Genomic DNA, 16,786 nt, shown 5'->3' with positions numbered 1-16,786 from the left:
ATGGTCATGCAAGAAACAAGGGTGTCTAGCAACATACCCAAGAAGCTGAGTATATTGTCTGTAATATGTCAGCCACTTTTGGTGTGTGGATAAATCACTTATTAAATGAGTTGAAATTGGATATTCAAAAAGATTCAGTTCAACTTTATTATGACAATAAAGCTGTTATAAGACTGATACAAATAGGAGTTGATAGTTCTAAAAGTAAGCATAATGAAGTTAAATGTCAATATATTCATGATATGCTTATGAAAAATGAAATAACAATGGATTATATTCCTTCAATTGACATGGTAGCAGATCTGTTAGCCAAGGCAGTCAATGAGGATGTTTTCATTAGACATGTGAGTCATATGAGACTTAGGTATGTCTAAGTGGTAAGTGAATAAGTTCACTCAGAAAGTGTGTATGCAAGGTTCCGGATGAGAACAAGCATAAAAACACAGGTATCCCTTATGGCCAAGTGAGAGATATAAGGTCATATGGCGATAAGATGACTCTTAGGAGGTCATCCCAAGAGTCACTTTCATTCAACAGTCACAATTGTTCATGCATATAACAGTTAAATTACAAACAGATTACATATAAAATAATCAGATAATAAAACATGATTAAAATACAGTTACATGTATGAAACACCAAGAGATGTGTCTCTTGGGGCTGAAGGGATTTCTCACAAGGATGTGTCCCAAGCTTGAACCTCTTATAAGTGCAGTGTGTTGATATGTGAAAAATATACAGGAAATCAAATCTTGAGTTCTCTGAATCAAAAGAGAATTATTGCAATTTAAAAGGGTTGAATAGCGAGGACCTTCCTGGCAATTTTGAGAGTAACATCGCATGCTTTCGCCCATCGAAATGCTTTATCAGTCATATTTTCCTACAATTTTGTCATCTATTTTGATAATATCATGAAGTTTTGGAACCATTTCTGTTTTGGAACTATTGCATAAGCAAAAATAGAATGCAAGGAAGTAAGTGCTTATCACATTCTTGATTATACATACTTTTTGTTGTTAAGGTGTTAATTTATCTCAGATTTTGAATGCCTCTGTAAAGTGAATGAATGTTGTCAGGTCCTGTTTTGTGATTATACTGTCTCATTGATTCAACACAAAAATGTGATTAATTTAGTCTATTCCCCATTATGAATAGCAAGGTCAGAATGATTTCTGATGCAGAGCAGGATCGAGTCTGGTATACACTGAGTGATCTGGGCGTGTCCAAGGATCTCAGCACCAATGGGATAGACGATCAGATCTAGATAATGGATCTGATCACGAGCCTAGTGCCTCGATGCAAGGACATGGTGCCCCTGCGCATTTACTTAAAGCGAGCCAAGGATGGAGGCAGCACTGCACATTGACAGCACCCCGATCCATCAGCAACGATGAGTTGCCTCGGGTCCAAGGACTGGACCCGAGGCCCAGATCCTGTCACGCCCTATTAATACCTTGTTTTAGGGTTGCGTGAGGACATAGAGAGATAATTGGAGATTACCGCAGCCTTTGTTTCTATTTGTTTATTTTTTTTCTGTTTGCCCTTTCAGCAACTTTGCTATTTGATTCTTGCTCCCATTGCATTGTCGTTATTTGTTTCCCCTTTTCATTGAGATTGATCCCATTGTTCAGATTGAACTTTCATTGAAATAAAAAGAACTTATACCATCGTTTTTGGTGGTTATTCATTGAAATTTTTCTGCACATCGCACGACATAGAGTCGTGCTCTTCTTTCCAGCATTCAAGTGTACGTGAAGGCCGATACCTTGCTGCATCAAGGTGGTATCAAAACCCAACCTTCCTCCTTCATCAATGGCATGGCGCAAGAAGCGAGGAACGATCTTATGAGCAAAAAAGAGCGTGATTTAACTGACAACGAAGATCCGATGATGTGAATGATCAACATGATGACCAAGTTTCGAGAAAACATGCTACGTGTAAGCAAGGATGTCATCGGCATATCAAAACGATTGAATGGACTCGAAGATCGGATCGTGGTCATTGAGAAGACGAGTGTCGGATTGGGCGGTGAGACTGCAGACCCCGCGGCTGCGATGGAACTCGAACAGGTCCACCCAAACCCTCATCAACTTGTTGTGCAACCAGATGGTACCAAAGCAAGCCTATGTCGAGACGCCAGTCGCGCGACGATCCAGCAGGTATTACCATTTCAGAACCCTAGCGTAACTGCCACTCGGGTGGCCGGAGTCCTCCAACCGAACCAGGGAGCCATTGAAGGACCTCTCAACCCCGGTCTGGGTGTGCAAGCCTAGCCTTGAGCCACGACCAAGGGACTGTAGGCCAGCCATGGCCTGCAGGGCCCGGGCATGACGTCGAGCCAGGTGACCAGTGCGACAACATCATCCCGGGTCGGGGCTGACCTAGCAACCCTCCCGCCGCGCGTGCAGGGTGGGTCGGTCGCAGCCCACCAGTGGGCAGGAGGGTGTGGACCCTTGTGGGTCGGACTGAACCCGACCGGTCCAGCAAGAAACCAGTACTATCAGGGCATGAACCCAGATCCCAGGGACCATCCTTTGGGTCCCAGAGAGCAGGTCTGTGCCACGAAACCCATTACCCGACCTACCCAGTTGGGTCTGGTTCGCGGATCACCCCGAACCAGATCCAACCTATTAATTTTGAACCCCAATTCAAATCCCCTACCGACCCAGACTTATATAGGACCCGGACGGAGCTTCAGTTTGAATTTGAGCCACGTCAAAACCAGACCCATCATGCTATGGATCAAGGATCGAGTTCAAACTAGGCCTTCTCACACCACAACTCGATCCATGATCCCACCTACCCCATTCTGGGTTCGACAAATAGTTTAGGACTTGACCCAATCCAGATCCAATCGGGTGACTCATCCCAATACTACACCAACCAAGCCCAATACCCGTACCAAACCCAATCAGTTAACCCGTCCCCGATCCAGAACCCAGTACCATACCCGACCCACTACCTCTACCCTAACCCAACCCATAACCCAAACCCATATTATCCCATTCCTACCCACCTAGAGCCCGAGACCCGACCAACCCTTCCACCTTTAGCAGGACCTTCTGTCATACCGGTGCCACAACGTCGGCCACAGATGGTTCCCACCCACGGGTGAGCCAGACCGAGGCAGTTTCCAGCAGTCTCCATGCAGATTCAGTAGGGACTGGCGTGACCTGAGCGCCGACCACACATCATCGGAGTTCATCAGTACCAGCCTCCAGGCGAACAATACCGTGAAGATGGTGATGAAGCAGTGTTGGATGATGATGCTTTCTGGAACGAGTAGACTCGTCAACAGAGAGCACCAGAGCACCCTTCCACCTACAGGGTGAAGCTAGACCTTTCAGAGTTCGCAGGGCGATTCGATGTGGAGTAGTTCTTCGACTCGGCCTATGTCGTATAGTTTTTCTTCGACTACCACACTATCGCTGAGCATCGTCATGTGTTGATAGCATCCACTCATTTGAGAGGCCTAGCGCAGACATGGTGGGTTGAGCTGCAGAGGTCAAGGCAGCGGCAGGGACTAGAGCGCATACATATATGGGAGGAGATGCAGTGATTGATGCCATCAAAGTTTGTATTGTCAGACCACGCTGAGAGATCCTACAAGGAGTACCTGACCCTGCGACAAGGCACCCGTACTATGGCAGAGTACACTGCTGAGTTCCATCGTCTATCCCTGCAAGTGCAGATCGAGGAGACCGCCTGCCAGCAGGTCACGAGGTATATTTCTGGTCTCCGTCCTGTTATTTCTGATGATTTCAGTTGTGTCATAGTCGAGTCATTGGATCAGGCAAGCAGTTATGCCATGAATGTGGAGGAAAACTTGAAAAGGAGGCAGGAATATAGGACCTCCTGTGGTGACCAGTTCAGTCGATCCAAGTCTAGTTTCCCAACCAGGGGAGCGAGCTCCCCTAGGAAGGAAGACTCCAAGACCACTCCAAGAGTAGACCCTAGCAATTCTGACCAGTCCAGACCCGCATACCATACCAGATCCAAGGCAAAGCCTAGTGAGTCTACCATCTGTTGTTTTAGGTGTCAGGAGTTAGGAAATGTTGCATCCAAGTGCCCCACCGTGACCAAGAACACCCATTTTGTCGAGGGAATTGTTGAGTCAGCGTCTGATAGTGACAGTGAGGGTGAGTCGTTGGTTGAAGGGGATGACGAGAGGGAAGTCATAGAGTTTGACCGCAACGTCAAAAATTTATTGTTTATCCGTCATGTGTTGACCGCACCCTTAGAGTCGACCCCTGCGAAATGGTTGTGGAATAACATTTTTAGAACCCGTTGCAACTGTGAGGGGCATGCATGTGATGTTATAATTGATACTGGGGCATGTGAGAACATGGTGTCCATGAGTGTCGTGTCCACCCTGAACCTAAAAATGGAGAAATTGTCCCAACCATACAAGATGACATGGTTCAAAAGAGGAAACGGGGTTCCTATCACCCAACGTTGTTTAGTTCGGTTCTCAATGGGGGAGCATTACCACGATGAGGTGTGGTGTGATGTAGCCCCTTGTTGAGGAGTTTCACGACATTATGTCAGACGACCTTCCTGATGGTTTACCTTCGATGAGGGTGGTGCAGCACGCCATTGATCTTGTCCCGGGATCAAGTCTCCCTAATCTCCCCGTGTATCGCATGAACCCATCCGAACATGCCGAATTGTTGAGGCAGGTTCAAGAGTTATTGTAAAAAAGGTTTTATTCGTGAGAGTGTGAGCCCTTGTGCAGTACCTGCACTGCTCACTCCTAAGAAAGATGGGTTTGTGCGCATGTGTGTCGACAGTAGAGCGATCAATCACATCACTGTCAAGTACCGTTTTCCCATTCCTCGGTTGGATGATATGTTTGATATGTTAGCCGGTGCCTCTATTTTCTCCAAAATTGATTTAAAAAGTGGGTACCACCAAATCCGTATCCGAGAGGGGGATGAATGAAAAACGACATTCAAGACACATGATGAATTGTATGAGTGGTTAGTCATGCCATTTGGGTTATCAAATGCCTTGAGTACTTTTATGAACATGATGACCCAAGTATTGTGTCCTTGTATAGGAAAGTTTATTGTTGTCTATTTTGATGACATTTTGATTTATAGCTCATCTTTGTCTGATCATTTGAGTCATTTGCGTCAAGTCTTAGAGGTTTTGAGGGAAAAGTTGTATGTCAATGCCAAAAAGTATGAGTTTATGACGTCAAGTGTTGTGTGTTTTGGGTTTTATTGTGTCATCTGATGGAGTTAAGGTGCATTCTGCCAAAGTTCGTGCGATTATAGAATGGCCTACCCCAAAGACTATAGGAGAGATCCATAGTTTCCATGGGTTAGCCACTTTCTATCATCGTTTTGGAGAAACTTTAGCACCCTCATGGCCCCTATCACGGAGTGCCTAAAGGGTATTAGTTTCCATTGGACGTCTGTTGCGGAAAATGCCGTCACGCTCATCAAAGAGAAAATGATTAGTGTCTCTGTCTTAGCCCTTCTTGATTTTAGCGCAGTCTTTGAGGTTGAATGTGATGCCTCTAAAGTGAGAATTGGTGCAATCCTGAGTCAGAACCGCAGGCCCATTGCTTTCTTTAGTGAAAAGCTGACTTAAGCCATGTGTCAGTACTCCACTTATGATGTTGAGTTTTATGTTGTGGTACAAGCCCTTTGTTATTAGAGGCATTATCTTATTTATAAGGAGTTTATCTTATACATGGATCATGAGGCGTTGAAGTATTTAAATAGTCAAAATAAGTTGAGTGTTTGTCATGCCAAGTGGGTCAGTTTCTTGCAAGAGTACACTTTCACTATTCGCCATCAATCAGGTACTCTAAAAAAGATAGCTGACACACTTAGCAGAAAGAATATCCTTTTGATGACTATGTCAGTGCAGGTCATTGGGTTTGAGCAATGCAAAGAGCTGTACCCAATGAACCCTGATTTCCAGCAGGTCTGAGAAGGGTGCCTCTCCCTTGATAGCACAACTCACCCATGATTTAATATACACAACGGTTACCTCTTTTGAGGTAACAAGTTATGTGTGCCTGCATTCTCTCTTAGACTCCAATTGATTTTTGAGTTACATAAAGGGAGACTAGCTGGGCATTTTGGGCATAATAAGATGTTCGCACTGTTAGATGAACAATACTTTTGGCCAAAAATGCGCAAAGATATTGTCAAGTTTGTCTAAAGTTGTCGAGTGTGTCAAGTGTCCAAGGGTCGACGTCAGAATAGTGGTTTGTATACTCCATTGCCCATTCCTGAGCGGCCTTGGGAACATGTTTCCATGGATTTTATTGTGAGTCTTCCCAGAACTTCGCGTCGTTTTGATTCTATCCTAGTTGTGGTTGATCGATTTTTTAAGATGGCTATCTTTATCCCGTGTAAGCGAACCACCGATGCCTCGTTAGTAGACTCATACTACTTCAAGGACGTGGCCCGCTTTCATGGATTGCCCCACACGATCACCTCAGATGGTGATATGCGCTTTATGAGCCATTTTTGGAAATCGCTATGGGCCTTATTGAAAACCAAGCTCCAGTTCAGCAAAGCATACCACCCACAAACGGATGGCCAAACCGAAGTCGTGAACCACACCCTAGGGAACTTGCTAAGGAGTCTAGTTGGGGAGAATGTCAAAACATGGGACCTAGTCTTGCCACAAGCCGAGTTCGCATATAACAGTTCCATCAATCGGTCCACGGGCAAGTCTCCTTTTCAAGTGGTTTATGGTCGATCACCCACCCATGTAGTAGATCTAGCACCTGTGTTCAGTCTCCCAGACCCAGCCCCAGACGTGTTTGATGTCGTTGAATACATGCGTGATATACATAGACAAGTCCGAGCCAAACTTGTTAAAAGTTACGAAGCTTACAAAGCTTTCATAGACCAGGGTCATCGAGATGTCAAATTTCAAGTTGGTCAGTTAGTATGGGTTTACCTACGTCCTGAGCGTTTCCTAGTGGGTACCTATGGAAAATTGAGTCCTAAGAAATATGACCCATTCAAGATCCTCTGACGATTGGGTCTGAATGCCTACCTCCTTGAACTGCCCGAAGATTGGAACATTTCACCTATCCTCAATGTGTTTGATCTATATGCTTACTTTGGTGACAAGTCATCAGAGCTGACTTCTTCCCAACCAGGGGAGAATGATGCAGAGCAGGACCGGGTCCAGTATATACTGAGTGACCCGAGCATGTTAAAGAATCTCAACACCAATGGGATAGATGATCAGACCCAGATAATGGATCCGATCACGAGCCCGGTGCCCCGATGCAAGGACATGGTGCCCCTACGCACTTACTCAAGGCGAGCCAAGGATGGAGGCAGCACCGCACATTGATAGCACCCCAATCCATCAGCAGCGACGAGTTGCCTCGGGTCCAAGGACTGGACCCGAGGCCCAGATCCAGTCACACCCTATTAATACCCTATTTTAGGGTTGAGTGAGGACACAGAGAGATAATTGGACATTATCGCAACCTTTGTTTCTATTTGTTTATGTTTTCCTGTTTTCCCTTTGAGCAGCTTTACTATTTGATTCTTGCTCCCGTTGCATTGTCGTTGTTTGTTTTCCCTTTTTATTAAGATTGATCCCATTGTTCAGATTGAACTTTCATTGAAATAAAAAGAACCTATACCATCATTTTCGGTGGTTATTTATTGGAATTTTTCTGCACATCGCACAACATGGAGTTGTGCTCTTCTTTCCAGCATTCAAGTGTATGTGAAGGCCGATACCTCTCTGCATCAATTTCTGAACTTGGAAGTCATAATTTTCTTATATGGATGGTGCTTAGACAACATCAATTGATCATTTCATTGATTGTAGTTGATTCATCATTCTTTCAACTTTGTGATTGTTAAATTTCTCTTGCCTTTCAAAAACGAGAACTGGAAGATGCCCATATTGCCAAATTTCTCTTCATTGTCGCAAAAACTCCAATTGTTTATTGTATCAAGTTTACATCCATCTTCTCCTTAAAGGCTTCTATTTTTGTAGGTTATTGTATCATATTGTTTATCGTATCAAGTATGTTACTAGTTTTTAATTTGATGTGAAGGTGCACAAAAATATTTCTGTAATGTTGATTCACGCCTGCCTTAAGTCATATGCTGCCATCTAAATTCAGAAACATTAAGAAATAGGATGCTGCAGTTTTTGGGGGCACAATTCTTGCTTGAGTTTCCTTTTCATGATGAACTAAATTTTTTTTTGCACCATGTAGTTTTTGTACTCAAGTGCTGCCTTTATTTTCAGGTAAACAATTGGATGTTATTAAGTTGAAGGGCAATAACAAACAATTTGAGATCTAGATTTGTATAAGGGTCAGTTTGCAACATATGGATTCAGTTCGTGTGGTTCCTAACTCAGAACTGAGAGATCCCAATGAGAATGCAATTGGTTTTGGTAAATTACCATAGAAAATGAATGACATGATGATAAGGGATGACAAGGTAAATGATGCATTGTCTAGAATGGAAGATTTCATACTTCGATGCTGCTTGTTGCTCTTTTCTTTCTTTGAGTTTCTAGACTAGAAACATTCATGTAAACCTAGTGATGATATGTTAATTACAATCATGATAGTGTCATGCATGAGATCAGTAATTTCATAAGTTTAGGCCTAAGAAGACTCTGTCCAGAAGCCAACCTAATACCTAGTTCTACCACCATCATCTGGCTTTTGTGCATGCATTATACAATTCTATCTCTTTAGTTGGCTTACTATCAAATATTATCGTAATTCATGCAACTAAATCATTGTTTTTTTTTCTTTTTGTAGGCTACTCATATGTTGTCACAATCTTGTACAAGTGGTCTGATCCTATGAAATGTTTGCTTTGTTGTATTTCTTGGTTAAGTGAGTTTTCAAGTGTTGTAGACTCCTTAATACACATGAATATATAATTTTAAAAAACGTTTGACCACAAGATTTGGTTGCCCATAGCTGTTTGGAAGGAGTAAAACAACATCATATTCAAGGATGAGAATGCTCACTACCTTTCTTTCACGAGTCCAAATGGAAATATATATGGCATAACATAATTTAGTTGGGTTCTGAATCTCTTAAATTGGCTTGTCCACATTTGAATGAGGTTCTTTCTGCACTAAATGTTTATTGTATTCTTGTGACGAGTTTCTATACCTTTTGTACTTGGGGTTGCACATTGAGCTGCAATTTCAACTTTGTTCATTCAGGACATGGATAGAAGCCCATATGAGAACATAAAAATCATTGAGATGGATTTAGGCGAAAGCAAGGGAATCCCAAAGAGCAGGATAATATCTTGAAAAATCTGAGTAGATGTTCTCGACACACCCAAGTTCCTTACTGCCTCTTCCCAAGCTGGACCACACACAATCCCCTGTACCATCAACTTCATTCACTAATCTCAGCCCGCGAGCTTGCAACTGACATTTTGAGTTTTCATTCACAATAGCACACAGAGCAGACCACAATACATCTCAGCAATGTTCAGGTCGTATTCCACCAAGCAGACGTTCATTTGGAGGTTCTAGAATTGAATATGCAGAGTCTGTTTCCAATGACTATAGTTTCTTCCCCAACTACATGGCCAACACAGAGTCTTTGAAAGCTAAGGCACGATCATAGAGTGCACCAAAGCAGAAACTTGAGTCACTTGACTGATCAATTCATGCAGGCGGACATGCGTGTGTCCGTGTTTGTAACATTGACTAATCAATTCATTTTCTTTTAAGACAAAGTCCTCATGTGTTTGTGCGAGTGGACATGTGTGCTATTTATGTAAATATATTTATCTATTTATATAAATACAAAATATAAGTAAAATATATAAATAAAATAAAATTTAAATTTTTTTTTTGCAAAAAAAGACTTAGTGATGGCTAAAACCATCACTATTGGTAAAGTATTGTTTTTCAAAGCAAAGACCTTTAGTGATGGCCCAAACCGCCACTATTTGTAAAGTGTTGTTTTTCAAAACCAAGACATGTAGTGATGGCTGAAGCTGTTGCTATAGGTAGTCTCTTGTTATGGAAGTAACTATTACTGGAGATTTTATTTAGTGATGGTTTAACATGTCACTAAAACATTCAGTGACAAGACATCTAGTGACAACTCTTGTGTTTTTTAGTGATAGATCTTGGGGCCTTTAGTGATGAAAAAGTCTGTCACTAAAAGGCTATTTTGTTGTAACTTATGGTGGTACACGTTTGATTTTCATAGATCTAAGATTCAAATGCAAAATTTAACCTTTGGATCATGTTTAGCATGTTCTTTTAACTATTTTCATATTTTAAACTTAAGTGAAATATGACTTTTATACCATTTCTAAACCACCTTGATTATCATGAATCGTGAGCTGTTGATTTTTTATCATCTCGAAAATGAAATCTCGTGTTGTATCAAACATGATAAAACCTTCTATCACAGTAAATAACCATGCTAAACTCATCTGTATGGTTAGATCTAACATTTGTGGGCTAGATCCACACATAAATGAGTGTACCATTGTATGACATCATGGTACAGAACCACCATATATTTTCCAATATATATACATATAAAGTTTTTCCTCCTAACCATCCATATGGTGTGGACAGTGCTGTTTTTTGATGTTCAACATTATCCATTTGCTAGGAACCAACTTTTGGATTGTGCTTTTTTGATGAAAAATGCTTTTAAAAGACTTTAAATTAAAAAAAAATCTGAGTCAGCGATTTTTTTCAGCCATATAAAAACCTGCTCAAGTGTTGTAGTTGGATGATTCAAAGGCCTATTCCTACTAAACAATGTAGATCACAACTATAAGGTCATATTCAAGGAAAAAGAATTAAAAAATTGAAAATTAGGACTGTCTACAACCTCTTACCGTTAGTTAGGAGGAACCATTCTCAATACCTATCTATGTAGTCAAAAGCGCTAGTAGTGCCTAGTCGGTAGACTCTTAAAAAGACTGATTGAGAACTAGGCGAGACTGGTCGGACTAGTCTGTACGTCAATTAAAATCTAAAAAGTATACAAAATATACATAAATATAAAAATATGTATAATTCATTTACTAATAAGATGCTTTCATTACACATGCTTTAACAAAATATATTAATATACATAACTAGAATATATATATATGTATATATATATATATTCAATTATTCACAACATATTAAGTATAATCAACAAATATGCTTTCTACCTTTCACAGAAGCACAATAACACATACATATATAAATAACATATTACATAATTCATAATACTAAACATGCTTACAGGATTTTATAAAAAAAAATCATCAGATACAAAGTAGCACACGTATAAAAAACATAATCAATTAAAATTAATTATGCATACTTTTAATGTTTCACAGAAAAATTCCAAAATCAAAGTAGCATACACATATATAAATATAATAAACTATGTTTTCATGATTTTACACAACAAATCAGACAAACACACGCAAGTATATATGAGATAGGTGTAACAGTGGACACTTATTTCATCAGACAATATATGAGACGGGTGTAACAGTAGACACCCATTTGGCCTGACAATAATGGATGCTGTTGTGCCATTGATCGCACATGTGATCAGCAACACAAAAAAATTGCGCAAAAATGGGCTTTTGGGGTGGTCTTTAGCACCGCTAAAGCCCTTCAATTATGTTACATTTTATGACTGAAGGGCTTTAGCAGTGGTAAAGACTGCTGCTTAAGCACGTTTTTCTGCAAAATCAGTGTGCGCCCTTGATCGCACGTGTGCATCCGATGCTACATCCATTGTTACTCCCTTGTTATATATATATATATTGTTAGGTCTCTTTAGGCCCCTTCAAAAATCATAGTTTTAAGTATTTTTTTCTCACGTCTAACACCGTAGATGTGATCTATAGGTTTTGTTTAGTGGGGATCAACTTTTGGATCATTGGAATCTGACTTGTTTACAACAGTTATCTAAAATCAATGGCTGTGAAGGTAACAGTTTTTCCTTTTCCCGGGTCAGAAAAACATGATTTTTCATCAAAAAACATGATCCAAGAGTCGATTTTCACTAAAGCTAGCATGATAAACACATCTAATGGTCCAGATCTATCATAAAACACTTAAAACTTATGGGGCAGAATGGAGAAGAACGAGAAATAGGGCCTAATATGTTCAATTATCTCTTTCTCTCTCTCTCTATTATATATATGCCCAGGTATATTCTGGGTTTGAGTTTGGGACTGGTTTGGATATAGATTACCTATAACCATTTGGGTTGGGTGTAAATGGGATTGAATCTTTATCCACTATACCCAAGAGTGGCCCATTTCTTCAACGGGTCTATATTTTGGACCAGACCAAACCCATAGGTTTACTAAAATCGTATTGAGTCGAGTCTAATCGGTTCGAGACATCGGGTCAGGTCACCCAACACCCCGAGGTGTCAAAGATACGTAGGTCCGCATAACAAATTTCAACAAACAGAGTTGAGGGTAACATAGGTGGTCAGGCTGCATAAAAAAACCGAGTTCCTAGAGGTAGAAGGTAGGTCTTCAAAAAGGAAGTTTCCCTATGAAATGCTGTTCAAAGCAGCAAGAGGCAAAGCGGTGCTGGTAGAAGTCACAACATACTATTTCTCTTAGGTTTTCTAGCCGTCAATCTAACATCAAATGTTTGACCATTCCGCAGAAAGATATTCGATAGCATGGAAAGTATGACCGCTAAGTTCGATAGCATGCACATTCCTCCTAACTCGGGCCAACTTGGCTAAGTCTTACATGGGTCGGTACTTTTGAGGGGGAAATGGGATTCAAGGTCCGTAACCCGAACACAATAATTCTGAACAGACGAACCAGCCAACTTCAAATTAAGTGGGTCATTTGGCATGACTTAGCCATGGCCATTTTAGTATCAGAAAGAGCATTTTTTTTTAAATTTTATTTTCTATCATTATTTTAGCGCCAGTAAAAACTCATTCATTACAGTAAATATTTTACTGACGCAATTACTGATAGCACTTTTATTGACGCAATTACTGGCACTTTGCCTAGCACTAGTAAAGGTCTTTACTGCACTAGGCAGACTTTGATGTTAGTAAGGGTCTGATTTTTTGTTGTGCCAACCAAGTCCAACACAAACCAATTGAACCCACCAAGCTTAGTACATAATATAACACCTTGGCTAAGTTTAATTATGGTGATGATAGGTCAATATTTGAATTTGGCTCATGTTTTTTCAAACCGACTTGGCCAGGTCAAATGAAAATGATCAAAATGGATAAAGAGACTTGGTCTAAACTACTTGGCCTGCAGCTTGGCCAGGTCTATTGGGATTGTGGAATTAGTCGATTCAACATTAATGACCATTACGACAAACAGTTTCAAATATATGTGGACACGTTTGGAAGTAGGAAAGATGTAGGAAAAGTAAAAAAGGTGAAGGAAAGTTTCCTACCAAAAGAAAATGGTGAGGTCCACTCGCCACCACCCATCTCACGTACCACCACCACCACTCAAAATCAGTGACGGATGTAAGATTTTGCTTAAAAAAAGGGGGCAAAATTTTTTATAATAAAATAAAATATAAAAGGGGTTAATATAATTTTTTATATTTCACTTAAAAGGGGGCAAAAACATTTTATAATAAAATAAAATATAAAACTAAAATATAAAGTGGGGCAATATATATTTTTATATTTTGCTCAAAGGAGAGAAATTTTTTTATAATAAAATAAAATATAAAACTAAAATATAAAAAAATATAAATTTTTATAATAAAATAAAAAAAAATTCAAAACTTTAAGATGGGCTCGAGCTCCTCCTCTTTGCCCATATCTGACCCTGACCACCATCCCACCATCACCACAATGCGTTTGGTATATATGCCATTACCAAGCTCCAACGAGGGTTCATATTTACTGCACCGTCACTGACCACCCACCTCCAGCTAATCCTTTTGTCATCTACCGAGCGGTGCACCTACTATCTTTCTCTACGTTTTTCTCCCTCTCATAAAACCTCATGTTTACATTCTCTCTCTACCATCAGAAAATTTCTCATGGATATCTATTTTAGAAAAATTATCATATCAAAACATGCATTTTCTCTTTCTATGAGAAATTTTCTCACTTCCAAACGTGCCCTATACACAAGAGTTTGAACCCCAAAGCCTTGTCGTGAACTCAATGGAAACACACCCAAGTCATCCGTCATCCTGGACCCTAATTGCCAACATGGTATACTTTTTCTGTTTTAATACATAACAATACATTGTTTTGAAATATTATTAAAAATATTATATACGATTAAAAATAATATAATAAAATGCCAATCAAACTCCTCTCTCTCTCTCTCTCTCCACCGTATAAATAATACACATTCGTCTTCTATACGCAATCAATCACCATCAAAATGCACTTTCGTACAAAGTAACAGTAAAGCACAACTTGTATGACTAATGTCCCACTTTTCAACTTTCTCACTTTTATGTTTTGACGACGTTCTCACGTCTATAAATTAAGCCTCTTGTGCTTCACCAATTAGCAGCAGCAGCAGCAGAAAAAAAAAAAGCAAGGAAAACAGCCATTGTTCCTAACCAACACTTGTCTCAAGGGCTCTTTTTTTCACTCTTTCATTCCTTAACCAGCATTCCTCATCAATAACCATATTCTTTTCTAGGCCTTTAGACCAACGAGAGAACTGAGGAGCCACATCTAGCCACTAACCCAAGGGAAAGCTAGTAACAGTATCGACATTCATTCATTCATTCATTCATGACGTCCTTTTCATCACTTGGCTCCCTCACGAGCACTGCTATCACCTTTATCCCATCATTACCTCCGCATTCTCTATCTCAAGTTCACCCTTCACCAACCACATCCATCTCCTTCCCTTCCTCTACCACAACTTCTACTGTCAGCCTGGTGCGACCTGCTATCACCCGAGCTGTCTCCAGAATGACTCCATACAGTCAAAGTATGGAAAAACCCGTGACGACAAGAGCAACAAAGATGAACATAGCGAAGGTATGGAGAGAAATCCATGGTTCTAAAGATTGGAAAGGATTGTTGGACCCTATAGATCCATTGTTGCGCTCGGAAATAATTAGCTACGGCGAATTTGCTCAAGCTTGCTATGATGCCTTCGATTGGGATACGTACTCCAAGTATTGTGGAGCTTGCCGCTATGATGCAGCCTCCTTCTTTGAGAAACTTGGTATGTCGGATCGTGGATACCGAGTCAATCGGTATCTCTATGCTACAAGCAACCAAACTATAGGAAAGTTCTTCCGGCGATCCAAGCTAAGCAGGGCATGGACCACTAAGGCTAATTGGATCGGCTATGTTGCAGTATGCGATGACCCGGAAGAGATCAAACGGCTAGGAAGGCGTGACATTGTGATCGCATGGCGAGGAACAGCCACACGCATGGAATGGATCGAGGATCTTATGGATATCCTCCGACCTGCCAAATTTGGTAATGCAGATGACTCCATCCAGGTAGAATCAGGGTTCTTGGACCTCTATACTGAGAAGGAAGAGGAGGGTTACTGCAAATACTCAGCCAGGGAGCAGATACTATCAGAGGTCAAGAGATTGGTAGATTTCTATAAAGATGAAGAGTTGAGCATCACAATAACAGGGCACAGCCTGGGTGCAGCCTTAGCTCTTCTCAGTGCGTATGACATAGCTGAGATGGGACTCAATGTTAGACCTGATGGGACCAAGATGCCTACAACTGTGTTCTCCTTTTCTGGGCCAAGAGTGGGCAACACTAGGTTCAAGGAGAGGTGCATGGACCTAGGGTTGAAGGTACTTAGGGTGCTCAATGTTTATGACAAGGTACCAAAGGTACCGGGCCTAGTCATAAATGAGAAGTTTGGATTAGAGAAGTTTGTGGATGGCTACCTGCACTTCCCATGGAGTTATGCTCATGTTGGTGTTGAGCTTGCTCTAGACCATTCAGTGTCAACATATCTAAAGGAATCAAAGGACATAGCCAACTTCCACAATTTGGAGATGCTTCTTCACCTTGTTGATGGCTATCATGGGAAGGGTCAAGGCTTTGCATCATCAAGTGGAAGGGACGTGGCTCTTGTTAACAAGAGCTCTGATTTCTTGAAGGAGGAGCTTGAGTTGCCACCCTATTGGAGGCAAGATGAGAACAAAGGATTGGTCAGGAACTACGACGGTCGGTGGATCTTGCCGCCACGTCCAGCAATCGATGAGAACCCTTCCGATACCGATGTTCACCTGCAAAAGGCACTAAATAAGGCTTAATGGTCTAATGAAAGATCTAATTATCTATACCACGTTAGAGCACCTTTCCATTATTCCTTCTTTTATAAGTAAAAATACATTCTAAACATGCTTGTATATAAGATCTATAAATATCAATAAGGGCGGCCATGGCTCCTTTTGTTTATGCAAACACAACCATCTCAAATGTGGTCACTATAAAAAATTGATGTATCCCATTGAACTTATGAAGCACAAAAATGTTATGCGCTTGGTAATTTAGCGGTTGATAGCTCTCTCTCTCTCTCTCTCTCTCTCTCTCTCTCTCTCTCTCTCTCTCTCTTATGTATGGATAGGCCTTCGGTGCGGGTGTGTGTACCATAATTTTGGCATCAATTTGTGATATCTCGTTTCTCATGCGTTGTTAAGCTAATCTGACCATGCAGGTTTATTTATCATGGTTAATTTACGTGAGAACATGCCTCGAATGTATAAATTCAAATATCAAAACATATTTCATATAAAAATAGAAATCAATGGCTCAGATTGCGCCAAAATGTGACTTAAAAAAATAGGTCTTTTCACGTTCAAATTGTT

At 40.7% G+C, this 16,786-nt stretch overlaps 1 pseudogene; it reads left to right on the top strand.

Annotated features, from left to right (window-relative positions):
• Positions 1-14,692: 14,692 nt before the first annotated feature.
• On the top strand, positions 14,693-16,387 carry LOC149816603 (phospholipase A1-Igamma3, chloroplastic pseudogene; annotated as a pseudogene).
• Positions 16,388-16,786: the final 399 nt, after the last annotated feature.

This window comes from Nuphar pumila, chromosome 14 (genome assembly GCF_984573655.1).
Source record: "Nuphar pumila chromosome 14, dmNupPumi1.hap1.1, whole genome shotgun sequence".
In the NCBI taxonomy this organism is placed as follows: Eukaryota; Viridiplantae; Streptophyta; class Magnoliopsida; order Nymphaeales; family Nymphaeaceae; genus Nuphar; species Nuphar pumila.
This window is presented reverse-complemented; position numbering and strand designations above follow the sequence as displayed.